The sequence below is a fragment of the Microcaecilia unicolor genome, chromosome 2, assembly GCF_901765095.1.
Source record: "Microcaecilia unicolor chromosome 2, aMicUni1.1, whole genome shotgun sequence".
Lineage (NCBI taxonomy): Eukaryota > Metazoa > Chordata > Amphibia > Gymnophiona > Siphonopidae > Microcaecilia > Microcaecilia unicolor.
This window is the reverse complement of record NC_044032.1, coordinates 166,469,908-166,486,623: the sequence shown is the minus strand read 5'-3', so window position 1 is coordinate 166,486,623 and position 16,716 is coordinate 166,469,908.

The window sequence follows — 16,716 nt, the reverse complement described above, 5'->3', positions numbered from 1 at the left end:
TGCAGTGCTGATTCGTTGACTCCAGTTCGACGTCTGACGTCAGACGCCGAACTGGATTCAACGAATCAGCACTGCAGCGTTACTTCCTGGAAGCATGGCCACGGAGGAAGATGAGAAACGGAGATTGCGGGTCGGGACCTCGGCGCCAGCAAAAGTAAGCAGCGGGGGAGGGTTGACGGCGGGGAGGGGGGCCAGGGCGAAATCTGCGGGGGCCCAGGCCCCTGTGGCCCCACGCAGATACGCCCCTGGTTCACAGTTCTAATGTTTCTAGGTAATACGTTCCAGAGCTGGGTGCAAACGTAGGAAAAGCTGGATGCATATGTTGATTTGTATTTTAGTCCTTTACAGTTTGGGTAATGCAGGTTTAGAAACGTTCTTGATGATTCGATGATGTTTCTAGTTGGTAAGTCGATATGTTCGGTCATGTAGGTTGGGGCCAGACCATAGATTATTTTGTGGACCAGAGTGCAAATTATAAGTTTGCTTAATATTATTCATCTTTCTGTATCGATATTTATTCTTGGAAATTATTTGTAAAATTGCTTAAAAATAAAATTAAAAATAATTGAATAAACCAAATAACCTAAAAACCTTAGTTTCAAAGAAAAGTGTTAGAAAAATGTTTACCTCAGTGCCTCATGATCAATGCATTGCCCATCCGCTTCTGCATGGGACTAATTGTAGCATGAATCAATATGTTTAATCATCTGGTTCTAGGTCAACCTTAAAACCTAAAAAATACCCATATTTTTATGAAAAGCATTAGGTGAACTTTCCCAAGTACAAGTGTAATTTTATCAATAATATCTAAATTATTTGTATACCTAGATAAAGATAACTTCAAAAACAAGAACAGACTGTAATACAGATGAAGCACAAAGCCGAGGTTCTCTTAAATATTAGATCATTGTCAGAAAACATTTATTTCAGTTAATTTCTTTATTGGTTTTACAAAGATGAACTAATGATTAGCATGCACTAAATGATAAGAAGCCCATTATATTCCTATGGATCTCTTATCATGTAGCGTGTGCTAAATGTTAACATGCTAAATCTGCTAGAACACCTTAGTGAAAGGACCCCTAAATTCAAGTTCAATTTATTCTGGTATACCACAAATCAAGGCAGACTGTCTAACACAGAACCTTAAAGAAGTAGAAAATCAAACTAAAGTAACAGTGAGAAAGAAACAAAGGCAAGGAATCACATCCTTCTTATTGAAATCAAGAATTGATTCATCTGTTGTAATTGCTGGCAGCTGCACAAGAAATTCGTTATTGGTGTCCGCATTAGTAAAACTTGCATTCACCAATTCATCTTCTCAGCAGCTGCTAACTTAAAGTTACAGATCAGATATGCAGAGTTCTACCAAAAATGGTAATCTAAGCTTGAAGTATTCTTCCATTCACTAAGGCGCATCTGAATAACCAAAGAGATCAAAAATCAAATATTTTTGGGGGGACTTGATAATGAGGCCTTTATCACCCCTTTGTCATATGTGAAAAAAAAGTGACTAAGATTTGCTGATAACAAAGGCCATTAGGTCCTGCTTCTGCTCCAAAACACCTGCTAGTCAATGATACAATCAGTTATTTCCAGTTCTTGCTCCTGTAGGGGGTAATTCTCTATAGATCACCTAAAGTTAGGTGCTAGGATGATACATACTAAGGACCAGATTCTGTAAATGGCATCTGAAAAAAAATAGGCACGTCTCAAAATGGGGCTCAGTGCTATTCTATAAACCATGCCTAAAGTTAGGCGTAGTTTATAGATTAGCACATAGGGCCAAGGAACACCCCTACATATGGTGTGGCCATTTATTCCACTGCAAACGGGGTAAATACCCATGCCTAAATTAGGTGTGGTTCCCCCAAATTCTATAACCATGTGTGTAAATTTGAGGAATGCTCCCAACATGCCCACACTCCTCCCATGGCCATGCCTCCTTTTCAGGTACGATGTTAGAATTTACGTGCACCTCTTTTAAGAAGCGTGCAAAAATTCCAATTATTGCCAATTAGTGCTGATAATTGGTTGTTATTGGCTAATTATCATCACTGATTGGCCAATTAAGCACACATAAATTGGGTATGCACCAAATTTAACGTGTGCAACTCACCATGCCTTAAATAGAATCTGAGTGTATGTGCATTGTGCACAAGAGTGCTATTATAGAATACTACTACTACTATTTAACATTTCTAAAGCGCTACCAGGGTTGCGCAGCGCTGTACAATTAACAAAGAAGGACAGTCCCTGCTCAAAGGAGCTTACAATCTAAAGGACAAAAAGTACAGTCAATCAAGATTGAGGCAGTCTAGATTTCCTGGATAGAGGTACAATGGTTAGGTGCCGAAAGCGGCATTGAAGAGGTGGGCTTTGAGCAAGGATTTGAAGATGGGTAGGGAGGGGGCTTGGCGTATGGACTCAGGGAGTTTATTCCAAGCATAGGGTGAGGCGAGGCAGAAAGGGCGGAGTCTGGAGTTGGCGGTGGTGGAGAAGGGTACTGAGAGGAGGAATTTGTCCTGTGAGCGGAGGTTATGGGTAGGAGCGTAAGGGGAGAGGAGGGTAGAGAGGTAGTGAGGGGCTGCAGATTGAGTGCATTTGTAGGTTAGTAGGAGAAACTTGAACTGTATGCAGTTCCTGATCGGAAGCCAGTGAAGTGATTTGAGGAGAGGGGTGATATGAGCATATTGGTCTAGGCGGAAGATAAGACGTGCAGCAGAGTTCTGAACGGATTGAAGGGGGGATAGATGGTTAAGTGGGAGGCCAGTGAGGAGTAGGTTGCAGTAGTCAAGGCGAGAGGTAATGAGAGAGTGGATGAGAGTTCGGGTGGTGTGCTCAGAGAGGAAAGGGTGAATTTTGCTGATGTTATAGAGAATGAAGCGACAGGTCTTGGCTGTCTGCTGGATATGGGCAGAGAAGGAGAGGGAGGAGTCGAAGATGACTCCGAGGTTGCGGGCAGATGAAACGGGGAGGATGAGGGTGCCATCAACTGAGATAGAGAGTGGAGGAAGAGGAGAAGTGGGTTTTGGTGGAAAGACGATAAGCTTGGTCTTGGACATGTTCAGTTTCAGGTGGCGGTTGGACATCCATGCAGCAATGTCGGATAAGCAGGCCGATATTTTGGCCTGGGTTTCCGCAGTGATGTCTGGTGTGGAGAGATAAAGCTGGGTGTCGTCAGCATAAAGATGATATTGGAAACCATGAGATGAAATCAGCGAGCCCAGGGAAGAGGTGTAGATTGAAAAAAGAAGGAGTCCAAGGACATATCCCTGAGGAACTCCAACAGGGAGCGGGATGGGGGTGGAGGAAGATCCATGAGAATGTACTCTGAAGGTACGGTGGGAGAGATAAGAGGAGAGAATACTAGCATAAGTCCGCATTTACGCACCTAGGGCCCTGTTTACTAAGGGAAAACAAAGGGGGGGGGGAGATATGCTCTTTTCAAACAATGGAGAAGACGTATGATTGTAAATAAAAAGTAATGTTTATTACAGCAACTCGACTCAACACAGCCAGGTTTTGACGCTGTAGCACCTTCTTCAGGAGTCTATAAAAACAAATATAAAACATGAATAATGCAAACGAAAAGCAATTAATAATCTTATAAATTGAAATAAACTTGTAAAAACATTTTTGTAAAACATTCAATAATGGACATATGAAACAAACTCATAAAAACATCTTCGTGAAGTTTAAAACATAGATGATGCAAATGCCAAATAATCATAAAATATAAACATGAATAATGCAAAAAATAATCAATAATAAATATGTAGTGTAAACAAAAGGGAATCAATAATAAATGTATAAAAATTATTATAATACATGTCAGAGATGCAAAAGCATAAGCATTAAAATACACTTAAAAACACTAAAAACACATAGTATTAGACACTGTAAAATGGTGTTGCAAGGGAAAAAAAATTTTGTGTGTGAAAAAACATAAAACAGTATATTGTACGATATTATATATAGTTATCATAGGTTGTAGACAAAAATACTGTGAAATGGTTTGTGTATAACCTATGAGGAGGGGAGGCAGTTTTTTTTCTGTTTCGGAAATTGAGGCTGGTTATGCAAGTCTACAGATCCCCCTTTATTCTGGAGTTGGAGGAATCGGATATATACTTTGATAATTTAGGAAGCTAGGGATGCCTGAATTTCACACAAGTGTACTCAACATTTTATAACCATGTGGGATCCCTATATTCAGGTTTTATATTCATCAGGCCGTAGCCTTTTGCTGAATAAACTGAAATTATGAGTGAATACTGTGGTACACAAGGTGCTTTTTACTAGACGTCCTGCTCATCTGCACTTCCTGATTTTCCTCTGTGTTCCTGTATGATCTATTCACTTCTCTCAAGCCTCCTGCCTGATGATACTGTCCATACAGGATACACTCTTAGATTCCAGCAGACAGTCTGCATTTTACTTTGTTGCCCCCACCTTGTAGAATCAGTTCCCTCACTTGCTTCATACTGAACTCGCCTCCTATCTCAGATTCCAGGCTGATTTGAAAGTGTATCTGTTAGAGCAAGCTTTCGGTGAGCTGACTGGCATTTCAGGACCTTTGCCTGCTGACTGAATCATGCCTTGCACTTCTCCTTGACCTTCTTCCTAATCCTGGTTCTCTCTAGCTTCTTCTGTCCTATGAGTATGTATGGCATTCCTTTCCTTGATCTTAATTCACAACAGCTGTGAACCACTTTGGTTTATTTGAAAGGTGGTATGTTAAGTGCTGAAATAAACAAACATTTCTCCACCTTCATCCCCTCCACGGTGTTGACTATCAGGCTCATTTTCGAAAGAGAAGGACGCCCATCTTTCGACACAAATCGGAAGATAGGAGTCCTTCTCACAGGGTCGTCCAAATTGGTATAATTGAAAGCCAATTTTGGGTGTCCCCAATTGCTTTCCGTTGCAGGGACGGCCAAAGTTCAAGAGGGCATATCAGAGGTGTAGCGACGGCGAGACTTGGGCGTGCCTAACAGTTGGACATCCTCAACCCATAATGGAAAAAAAAGGGTGTCCCTGACGAGCACTTGGATGACTTTTCCTGGTCCTGTTTTTCTTACGACCGAGCCACAAAAAGGTGCCCGAGAGAATCAGGGATGACCTCCCGTTACTCCCCCAGTGGTCACTAACCCCCTCCCACCCTCAAAAAAATATATTTCAAAATATTTTTTGCCAGCCTCAGATGTCATTTTCAGGTCCCTGGAGCAGTTTTAGTGGGTACTGCAGTGCACTTCAGGCAGGCGGACCCAGGCCTGTTACATGTGTGGAGGAAACAGCGAGCCCTCCAAAACCTACATCTAGGTGCCCCCCTTCACCCGTAAGGGCTATGGTAATGGTGTATAGTTGTGGGTAGTGGGTTTAGGGGGGGTTTGGGGGGCTCAGCAGATAAGGCAAGGGAGCTATGTTCCTGGGAGCATTTTATGAAGTCCAATGCAGTGCCCCCTAGGGTGCCCGCTTGGTGTCCTGGCATGTCAGGGGGACCAGTGCACTAGAAATGCTGGCTCCTCACACGACCAAAGAGCTTGCATTTGGTCGTTTCTGAGATGGATGTCCTTGGTTTCCATTATCGCCGAAAATCAGAAACGACCAAGTCTAGGGACTACCATCTCTAAGGACAACCAAAATTTCAAGATTTAGGCGTCCCCCACCTTATTATCGAAATGAAAGATGGACGTCCATCTTTTTCGATAATACAGGTTTCCCCACCCCTCCATTGGGATGTTTTGCGAGGACGTCCTCAACAAAACTTGGATGTTCCTTTCGCTTATGCCCCTCTATGAGGCCCATATTGTGGTGGAAGTCCAGCAGCAGATCCTCTCTGAGAGACTGGAAATACTGCTAGACTTCACACAGGCAGACTGCATGATCTGCAGAATGGGGTAATGTCCTGCTCCATTGAGGTCAGCAGCTGAAGGGATGAATTGGGAACAGATGCCTTGAGTCTGGCCTCTCTGCTGATGCCCCTAGGCTCCATAGCCAGCCCTAGGGGTGATGATATAGGCTTGAGTGGAGATATTGGACCCAAGGCCACAACTGCCTCATCCTTCCACTCATCTTCCTTCACTCCCATAGGCTCCAGAGGTGGTGGGAGGTCAAGGTCAAAGAGGCACACTCTATTACGCCCTTCTGGGGCTAGGCAGTGTGGTGGGGCCACTGCTACTCCTCGGATTTCCCACTCCTCCTATTCCTCCACCTCCTCCTCTGTCATGGGTGAGCTGTCCACCTCTTCCTCCTCGTCTTGGCTATGTGAGGAAGCAAGTCAGGTTAATCTTCTGGAAAGGGTGCATAGCACATTTCATAGACATGCTTTGAAGATGCAAGGCAGGTTCTATAAACCTTGCCTTCTACCTTCCTCTGCCTCCTCCCTCTCCACTCCTCCACCTATAAAAGTCAGTCCTATGTCTCTGCAGGGACTCCATTACTGCATTTATTTTGCTCTCAGTCAGTGCTACCTTCATACTTCACTATTGCAAGTTTTGAAATATCAACATTGTATTTGGAAGTGCTAAGCCCCTGTTTGATTTCTCACATCTGTGTTCACTTAGATCAGATCCCTCCCCCCCAGACTGATTGCTTATGTCCCAGGAGCCAATACAGGAGGCCAGCCATGAACTTCCAATAGTTGCAGTGTGATTCCAAATGCATGAGAGGGTATTTCCTACATGGGGCTCATGTGTACAATGCATGTCTTCTCCCCTTACCTCATTATCCCCCAAATTCTATAAAACTTGCTAAAAATTGTGCATGCAAATTTGGCCACGTGCCTAATTTGTGTGCACAATTTAATTGAATAATGATCCAATTAGTATCGATAATTGACTTAACAACCAATTATTGGTCTTAATTGGATTTAATTAAAATTTACTCACATAAATGTTACGTGCGGGTCCAAAAAAGGGGCACAACCATGAGAGGCTCATGAGCGCATCAGAGCTATTACCACAATTTATATGCATTGTTATGGAATAATAGTGATCCGCTTCTAATTTAGGCACGGGCATTTACACCAAGGTTTCATTGGTGTAAACAGTCATGCCTAAATGTACTCATGGTTCCCGGCACTAAGCGTTATTCTATAATGGCGCCTAACTTCAAGCGCCATTATAGAATAGCGATAAGCGCTATTTTTTTTTTGTGTCAGTTTTTTAGGCGCCATTTATAGAATTTAGTCCTATATTGTGCATAGCCATATGCACAGAGCCTGCTAGGTACAGATCATTTACATTTGTAATGTATAACTGGCTACAGGAGTGGATGTTGCACTTGTGTTGGCTATTTGTGAAGTATGTGCCATATGACAGACATATGTTGCCATGTAGTAGTGCAGGGCCGCTGTGTGATGCTGACATCATCCCCTGTATAATAAGTTTATACCAAATGTGTCCATACACATGACATCATGTTTGGCTGATGTGGCTTGTGGTCCTGACCGCAGTCTGGGAGAGACAGGCCACATGACTTCTGTCCACCATATCACAGTTAGGATGTGGAGCGGCATCTGCAAGGGGCAAGCTCAAGTGATTTGGCTTAGCTGACAGATGTAGTGGGAGAGGGGGGGTTTGAAGGGACATGCTTTTCTACTGTTGCAGCCAACCACTGATGCGTAGCAGCAGCAGAAAGGAGTTGGTCCTCTGGATGGCCTGAAACCAGCACTTCAGGGCCTCGGTACCTCTTGTAATGTGTGAGATAGAAGGGAGATGGCACCTGCCGATGTCTGTACAGAGCCTCCTCTAGCACAATAGCAGGAGTTCCCTACAGGGACCAGACCAGCAGCCTGGGCATCCTGCAGATATATGAGCTTGATAGGTGCCAGTAGAGCCAGGCATGCAGCCCATACTCTCAGTTGTGCACATTGCATGGTGCACTTATACATGTCACTTACGCCAACCATTGATCTGTTCTAAGTGGGTGTTGGTGCACTACTGTAGCTTTGCACTAATATTCTAAAACTACTTAGGTGCACCCTTTATTTATTTAGATTTTGCTCCCACCTTTTTCAGTAGTAGCTCAAGGTGAGTTACATTCAGGTACTCTGGATATTTCCCTGTCCCAGGAGGGCTCACAATCTAAGTTTGTACCTGAGGCAATGGAGGGTTAAGTGACTTGCCCAAGAGGGATTTGAACCGGCCACCTCTAGATTGCAAGACCGGTGCTCCAACCACTAGGCCACTCCTCCATCCACCCTTAAGAGGTTACAGAATTGGCACTAAGTGCACCCCTCTGTGATGCCTAAAATGAGGTGCCAGTTCATAGAACTGCCCCCTACGTATACACAGGCCTTACCCCCCTCTTCCCGGGTAAGACTAGAAACCCAGGCAGAGTACTAGAGTCTGCGAACATAGCCTTACACATAGGGCACTATGCTACTGCTGCTATCTTTGTATTTGGGATGTGTGGGCAGGGGGAAGTGGATGGGAGAGAAGGAGAGGAGAATGGGGATCTGCTATTTTGTTTTCATCATTATTTTGGGTCGCATTAAGTTTTAAGTGTTAAAATGGGGTCACATTGGATATAAGGTTTGGAAGCACTGATGTAGACAGAGTTGAAAGGCAAACAAAAATCTAGATTCTTTTAAACTTTGGTCTTCTTTCAACCAACTTAACTATTGTACAATATCTACAGCAGACTTCAGTGTTAAAAATGAAATCTAAGAAAAGTACTACAGTTTTAGCAAGGTTTGAAGTTAGAATTAATTAATATTAGACATTAGAACTCTGAAAGGAGCACAGCAAGCAGATTTTATGCATATAATTGTACAGTCATTTGGCACAAAAGCTTCCATAAAATAACAAGGCCGATGTCCTTATTTCCTCATAATATTGTTGCAGATGTGATTATATGAAAAATAATTCTTCTGTGACTTAAATTCATAATCCTGCTACAAATTGCTTTTGGTTTGCTCGTTTTGGAGGCCCCTTGGGGTTAATTTATTTCCTTTCATTCTAGAGTGTAAGCAAGACCTATCTTTGAAAACCCAGCAGGAACAGGATCCTTTAAATAGTAATTGAGATAGCAGTCCCAAGTAATCACTGGCAAACCCATCTTTCTGAGACCTCAGATTGTATGGATGTTTTTGCCTCCTGACAAACCTCTCTCTGCCATAGTATTAGGTTCCATTATTTGCACAACCTCAAAACATTAAGGATGCAAATAGAACCTCAAACATGGTTTTACTGCAAAAGCATCAAACATATTATAAAACTGCCTTTACCTAGATGAGCAGTTAATTTGGTCTACATTGCTGCATTGCTTCGCACTATAATCTGACATGATAATTGTATAACAATTACCTATTGCTTCAGAAAATAAAACATTGTTCATTTTTCCATCCTGTAAATCATCCAAACTTTATCAAGCCATTCTGATAGATGGCAGGAAAGAACGTCTCCATGCCCCGACTAAAAAACATCTAGCAGCTAACAATAGACCATTTATCATATGTTTATATATAGAAGGGAAAGTAGGCTGAATATGAATGCCCAGTAACATAAGGCTCAAATTATATGTACAGGGATTCCTGTAATTTGTTGTAAAAAGGACTGAATTTACTTCCAAATGTTTTGAAAAGAAAAACATTCCTACTAAACAGGTAAAAAAAAGATCCAATTTGTCCACAGTTCCTGAGCAATGGTCAGAATCTTCTAAGCCCTAATGAATAAGACATCTAGGGGTGATCTAATCTCTAAATTAAAGTCATACCTATGTAGTCAACAAAGCAGTGGACACTGAGCAGTTAAACAAAGACTCCATGAGCAAGATGTTTGAGATGTAGTTTGGGAGTTATCCCTGGCCAGGGTTGGGAGAGGAATTGGTGGGAGGGGGGGTATAACATGTTTTTTTTTGTTGTTGTTGTTGTTGTTACATTTGTACCCCGCACTTTCCCACTCATGGCAGGCTCAATGTGGCAATGGAGGGTTAAGTGACTTGCCCAGAGTCACAAGAAGCTGCCTGTGCCTGAAGTGGGAATTGAACTCAGTTCCTCAGTTCCCCAGGACCAAAGTCCACCACCCAAACCACTAGGCCACTCCTCCACTCCATCTTTTGTTTGTTCCATTTTGCTATCTATTTTGTGTTTGTGTAACATTTGTATCTTGTTTCTTGCTGTTGATGACTGAATAAAGAAATGTAAACATAACAAAGACTCCATAAAGGGATCAAAAAAGGTTCTCTGTCTCTCTGCCATTTATTCTGATAAGAGTGATACAAAGAGAGGGGCATAATCAAATGAGGCGCCCAACTTTTCTGGGGCCGTCCTCACAGGACAGCTCCGTGAAGGGGCGGGGAAACCTATATTATCGAAACAAGATGGGCGTCCATCTTTTGTTTCGATAATACAGTTGGGGATGCCCAAATCTCAACATTTAGGTCATCCTTAGAGATGGTCGCCCCCGGTTTTCGGCGATAATGGAAACCGAGGATGCCCATCTCAGAAATGACCAATCCAAGCCATTTGGTCGTGGGAGGAGCCAGCATTCATACTGCACTGGTTCCCCTGACATGCCAGGACAGCAACCGGACACCCTAGGGGGCACTGCAGTGGACTTCAGAAATGCTCCCAGGTGCATAGCTCCCTTACCTTATGTGCTGAGCCCCCCAACCCCCACAAAAAAAACCCACTCCCCACAACTGTACACCTCTACCATAGCCCTAAGGGGTGAAGGGGGGCACCTACATATGGGTACAGTGGGTTTCTGGTGGGTTTTGAAGGGCTCACATTTACCACCACAAGTGTAACAGGTAGGGGGGATGGGCCTGGGTCCACCTGCCTGAAGTGCACTCCACCCTCTAAAACTGCTCCAGGGACCTGCATACTGCTGTCATGGAGCTGGGTATGACATTTGAGGCTGGCAAAAAAAATTTTTAAAGTTTTATTTTTAGGGTGGAAGGGGGTTGGTGACCACTGGGGGAGTAAGGGGAGGTCATCCCCAATTCCCTCCAATGGTCATCTGGTCAGTTCAGGCACCTTTTTGAGGCTTAGTCGCAAGAAAAAATGGACCAAGCAAAGTCAGCCAAATGCTCGTCAGGGACGCCCTTCTTTTTTCCATTATCGGCCGAGGATGCCCATCTCTTAAGCACACCCCAGTCCCGCCTTCGCTACACTCCCGACACACTCCCATGAATTTTGGTCATCCCCGCGACAGAAAGCAGTTGAGGACGTCCAAACTCGGCTTTCGATTATGTCGATTTGGGCGACCCTGAGAGAAGGACGCCCATCTCCCAATTTGTGTTGGAAGATGGGCACCCTTCTCTTTCGAAAATAAGCCTGAGAGTGATATAATTTGGAAATTGACTCTTTAAGAAATAATTTTTTGAAAAGGTAATGTAGCTCGACTGAATCCTTCCAAATGAAGAGATTGCAAAGAACAGACTAAGGGGCCCTTTTACAGAGTGGCGGTAAGCCCTACATGGGCTTACTGCTTGCTCTTCTGGGACTACCGCCGGCTGTAGTCCCACCCTAAGCACACGCCATTTACGGTTTCAGAGCTGCAATGGAAACAGGAATCCCAGATGGCTGTCTTTAGTAAGGCCTGGTGGGGCACATCAATGATGAGCTGGTGGAATGGAATCTCCCCACCAGTTTGGATGAGGTTTCTCTATTCATCAAGGTGGACATCTGCTTTCAAGAGAAGGCTAAGGAATATGGAGGCAAATGCTGCTCAACATGGCTGACACCCCAGTTTCAGGACTCCGCAGACTGACAGATACCAGCTCCTCCTGCCACCCTGGAGGAAGAGGTTCCCATGCGGATAGGCCATTCTCGACTTTAGAAAGAGAAGAAAAGGCGTCTGAGAACACAAGACCTCTGTCTATACTGTGCAGATCTGGGACATTATGCTAAGTGATGTCCCAGGAAACTAGGAACACTTCGAGGCCACATAAAAAAGAATCTCTTCCCTCTTTTCGTATAACAGTTATAGATGTTTCCTAAAAGGATTGTGACAACATCTCATTCATTAAAATATTGTTAAAAACTTCTACTAATATAGGAACAATTTGAGAAGATATTGCCCGACAAAACTCTGCTGGAAGAGAATCTGGGCCAGTGGCCTTGTTTCGCTTAACAGTTTGATAACGTTTTGTTCTTCTAAAAGAGTAAAGGGTCTTTCAATATATTCTTTCATTTCCTCAGAAAAAGTTGGCAAATGAAGACTCTAACCTACAAGAAATTATATCAATTGGTAAATCAATATTAGATGAATACAATAAGAAATAAAAACTGGCACATTGTTCAGCCATTTGTTTAGAATTATGCTAGTCACCTTTATCATCTTTCAATTTGACAAGTCTTTGTTTTGTCCGGGTTTTATTCAACTGCCACATTAACAGTTCAGTGGGTTTATTCTCAAACTCATAAAAGTATTGTCTGAAAAATTATAAGGTAAAATTTGATGAGGACTGGAATCCCTTTTTACTTTGGACAACAAATATTCAGCTCTTGTTTTGGATTTGATTTGTGCCTTCTTTCCTTTTAAATATGATCTAATTTTCTGTTCTATTTATGATTAATGTTATGTAATGTGTTCTTGACTGAGAGAGTTGTACCTGTTAAAATTGAATAAAAAAGATTTGGAAGAAAAAAAAAAGACAGAGAGAGAAAAAGCAAACATTGAAGGGAATATGCAGTTTACAATTATAAATACCATTCTGGGTGAGACCAAAGCTCCATTGAGCCCCACCATCCTGTTTCTAAAGTGGTCAGTCCAGGTCACAAGAACCAAGCAGGATCCCAAGGAATAGATCCATTTCTTATTCTTCATACCCAGAGATCAGCAGTGGGTTTCCCAAGTGTACATGGCTAATAATTGTTTATGAACTTTTCCTCCAGGCACTTGTCTGAATCCTTTTTAAAACCAGCTGTGCTAAACGGTTTCATCTCATTTTCTGGTAGTGAAAACATTTTCTTTGGTTTATTTTAAGAGTACTACCTATTCGCTTCATGGACTGTCCCCTCATCTTAATACTATCTGAAAGGTAAACAGCCATTTCCCATTTACCCCTTTTACCCCACTCGTGATTTTTTTAATACCTTCTATCCAGGGCCGTGCCTAGGGTCTCTGGTACCCCCCCTGCAGACTATCAGTTGGCGCCCCCCCCCCCCCCCATCCGTCTAGCAGAGCAGGAACAGAAGGAAGCAGGCAAGTAAGCGGGACCTCAGGAAAAAATAGCACTGTATGTATCCCTCATTGATAAGTCTCTGACTCTAAAGTTCAGCAATTTCATTAAAGCAAAATGTATTTTCATAACACTTCAAAGATTTTCAACTCAAAATAGGAATGCTAATTCAAAATGTGAGCAAAGTCCTCTTAGTTTCCAAAGATTCTTTTTCTAATCTCCTTTGCACCAAAGGATATAATTCAGATCAAACATTTATCTCTGATCAACTATCTCAGATCAAATATTTATTTCAGATCAAATATTAAGGTTTCCTTGCTTACAGTCACTTAAATCTACCTAGCCTTTATATAGCTTATAGGATTTAAACACTCAAACTGAAATTCACCCTTTTCTATTCTTCATAAACTTCAAGTAATCCTGAAATATTCAGATCCTTTTCTCACTAGAGAAACCTCAAACTTCAATCTCCACCAACCTCTTTTCATTCATATTTTCTCATTTACCACATAATCAGGCACTCTTTTATAATTTCAGTCAACACACACAGGAACTCACAGCTGCATGTCTCTCTTGGCCAATCCGACAGTCAGTTGCTGTCTCACTCTGTTCCCTTCCCGGCAGATTTCTAATAGAAGCTGATCATCCAATCAGAGAGCTCTATTTGAATACAGATTAACATACAGACACTGTAATGGGAATTTTTAGTCAGAAACACTAGATAAACCCTTCATTTTTGGATCAAACTTCACACTTTTGATCAGAGCCATGACCTAACATTAAGTCTGTAAACATTTCCATCATTTTTTATTCATAAATATGCAAATGAGAACCTCCCAAAAACAGACTAATTTGCATATGATTTAAACAAATCTGAGCATATGACAACCAAGTACAGACTCCCAGCACCTGAATTCTGCAATTAGATTTAATGCAAATACTTTTAAAACTTATTTTTAGCACTTTTAAAATTTCAGGTTCTCTTTAATTTGAATGCTGTTCAAGCTCTGAAGCTCACCCTGAGTGAGGAGTTATCCCCAAACCAAAGCATATACAGCAATCTGGTTGCATTCAGTGTTGCCAGGTGGGCGGTTTTACCGCCTAATTGGGCGGTTTTCCGCGACCCGCCGCAGGAAATTTTTGCCCGCGGCGGGTTGCGGTTTTTTGGGCTGTTTTTTGGGCTTCAGGGCGGTTTTTTGTGCGGCCTTTTCGGCCGCGGGGGGCGGGGTTAGTGACGTTTTTGGGCGGGGTTAGTGACGTGGGAGGCGGGGCCGATGACGTGGGAGGCGGGGTCGATGATGTGGGAGGCGGGGCCGATGATGGCGGGGGCGGGGTGATGACGCGGGGTGGGGGTGTCAGGGGCGGGGTTTGAGTTTGGGCGGGTTTTGGGCGGTTTTTGTGTTGGATTGGGTGGGAAAAAAATTTTCCACCTGGCAACACTGGTTGCATTCTCTCAAATAACTTGAAGAGCCTACCTGCCTCAGTGAATACTGCTGTCCGGTTTGCCATGAAAAGGAGGGCAGGGGAGATAGGAGAATTGCAACTTCAGGTAAAAGATTTTGCAAGTGAGCGGACGGCAGGGCAGTGGCGCCTCTCGAAGGCAGGTGCCCCCCTGCCTTGCTTACCCCCCTTACTGCATTGGCACGGCCCTGCTTCTATCATCTCTTCTTCAAATCGAAGATCTCTAACCTCTTCAGCCTTTCTCCATAGGAAGCTGTTCTATCACCTTATTCATCAATTTTGTGACCCTTTTCTAAACCTTTTCTAACTCTGGTCTATCTTGTTAGAGAAGAGATGAACAGAACTGTATATACTGTACTGATACCTCAGATCAGTATAGTTTTATTTTATATTCTTTTTCAAAATAATACCAAAAATTATTTGTTTTTTGTAATAATCGTTTATTCCAAGCAATAGATGTCAAACAAGAAATAATGAGGCTCATTTTCAAAGCACACAGACTTACAAAGTTACACTGTAACCTATATAACTTTGTAAGTCTATGTGCTTTGAAAATGAGCACCATAATCTGTGCCTATATCCACAACTTAATACACACATATATACCTGCCTTAAATAAATTACTTTTATAACCTTGTCAAAAAATAATGTTTGCTATTCTTCCATTGAACAGGACTGCTATGGTTTATGCATGCCATGGAGGAGATGTACTCTAGCTCTGGGGAATGAGAGATATAACCCCTGGTGGATAAAGAACAGCGCTGATGGTAATTTTAGACACCTCTCAAGAACTTTCAAGTTCAGCAAGAGTTCCATTTTACTTAGGAATCTCATCTGGGGAGGAGAAGTTTACAAAAGGGGAGGGGAGAAAAATCATAACATGATAAATATTTTAATGTTGTGGAATCTTTAAAGACAAAATTGAACCACGTAAAGTAAGACTTCATAAGATAAAAAGCACGAATATAGTATACGTGAAGTACCTTCTTCCCAGGACTTCTCCTTCCTGAAAATTAGCCTAAATATGTAGGCAATTATTGTGAAGGAGTAGTCTAGTGGTTAGTGCAGCAGGCTTTGATCCTGGTGAACTATGTTTGATTCCCACTACAGCTCATCGTGAGGTCCTTTTACTAAGGTGAGCCGAAAAATGGCCTGTGCTGTTGTAGACGCGTGAAGTGGACACACACAGGTCTATTTTTTAGCACGCCTGCAAAAGAGGCCTTTGGGGGGGGGGGGGGGCAAAAATGGATGTGCACCAAAATGAAAATTGGTACGCATCTATGTGGGGCCTGAGACCTTACCACCACCCATTCACCTAGCAGTAAGGTCTCACAAGTTAACCAGGAGGTAATTGTCAGCACGTTTACAATGCCAATTACTGCCTGGTTAGCGCCGCGCACCAGAAAATAAAATATATTTTCCAGCGCATATAGTGGGTGCACATAAAAAATGAAATTACCACCCAGGCCACGTGGTAACCGGACGGTAGTTCCGAATTGGCGTGTGCTGGGTGCTCATAGGCACCTACGCATCTTAGTAAAAGAGCCTCTGTGACTCTGGACAAGTCACTTAACTCTCCACTGCCTCAGGTACAAAATAAATACCTATATGTAATATGTACACTGCTTTGTTTGTCACCCTTCCCTTAAACCTGCCCACTGTTAATACAGAGAAGGCCCAATCTGCTGTGTGTCATCTTCAGCCTACACGCCCACTAGACAAGAACTCCTAATAATAGGAATAGGAGCTGTTCAGATCAAGGGCGTATCTGGGGTTCGGCGGTAGGGGGGGCCAGAGCCAGAGTGTGGGGGGCACATTATAGCCCCCCCTCGCCGCCATTGCCACCCCCCCTGCCGCCGTCACCACCACCCCCCTACCGCCACCAACACCTACCTTTGCTGACGGGGGACCCCAACCCCCGCCAGCCGAGGTCCGCTTTCTCTAAAAATATTCCTTGAGCTGAGGTCTTTTAAGTTGTTCGTCCTCGCTCCCACTCCTCCGTGCTGCTGTTCAAACTCTGTGGAATCCAGTTTCGGAGTCTGTCTGACGTCGCAGTCTGGGTCCCCCGCCAGCAAAGGTAGGTGTTGGCGGCGGTAGGGGTGGCCAGGGTGAAATCTG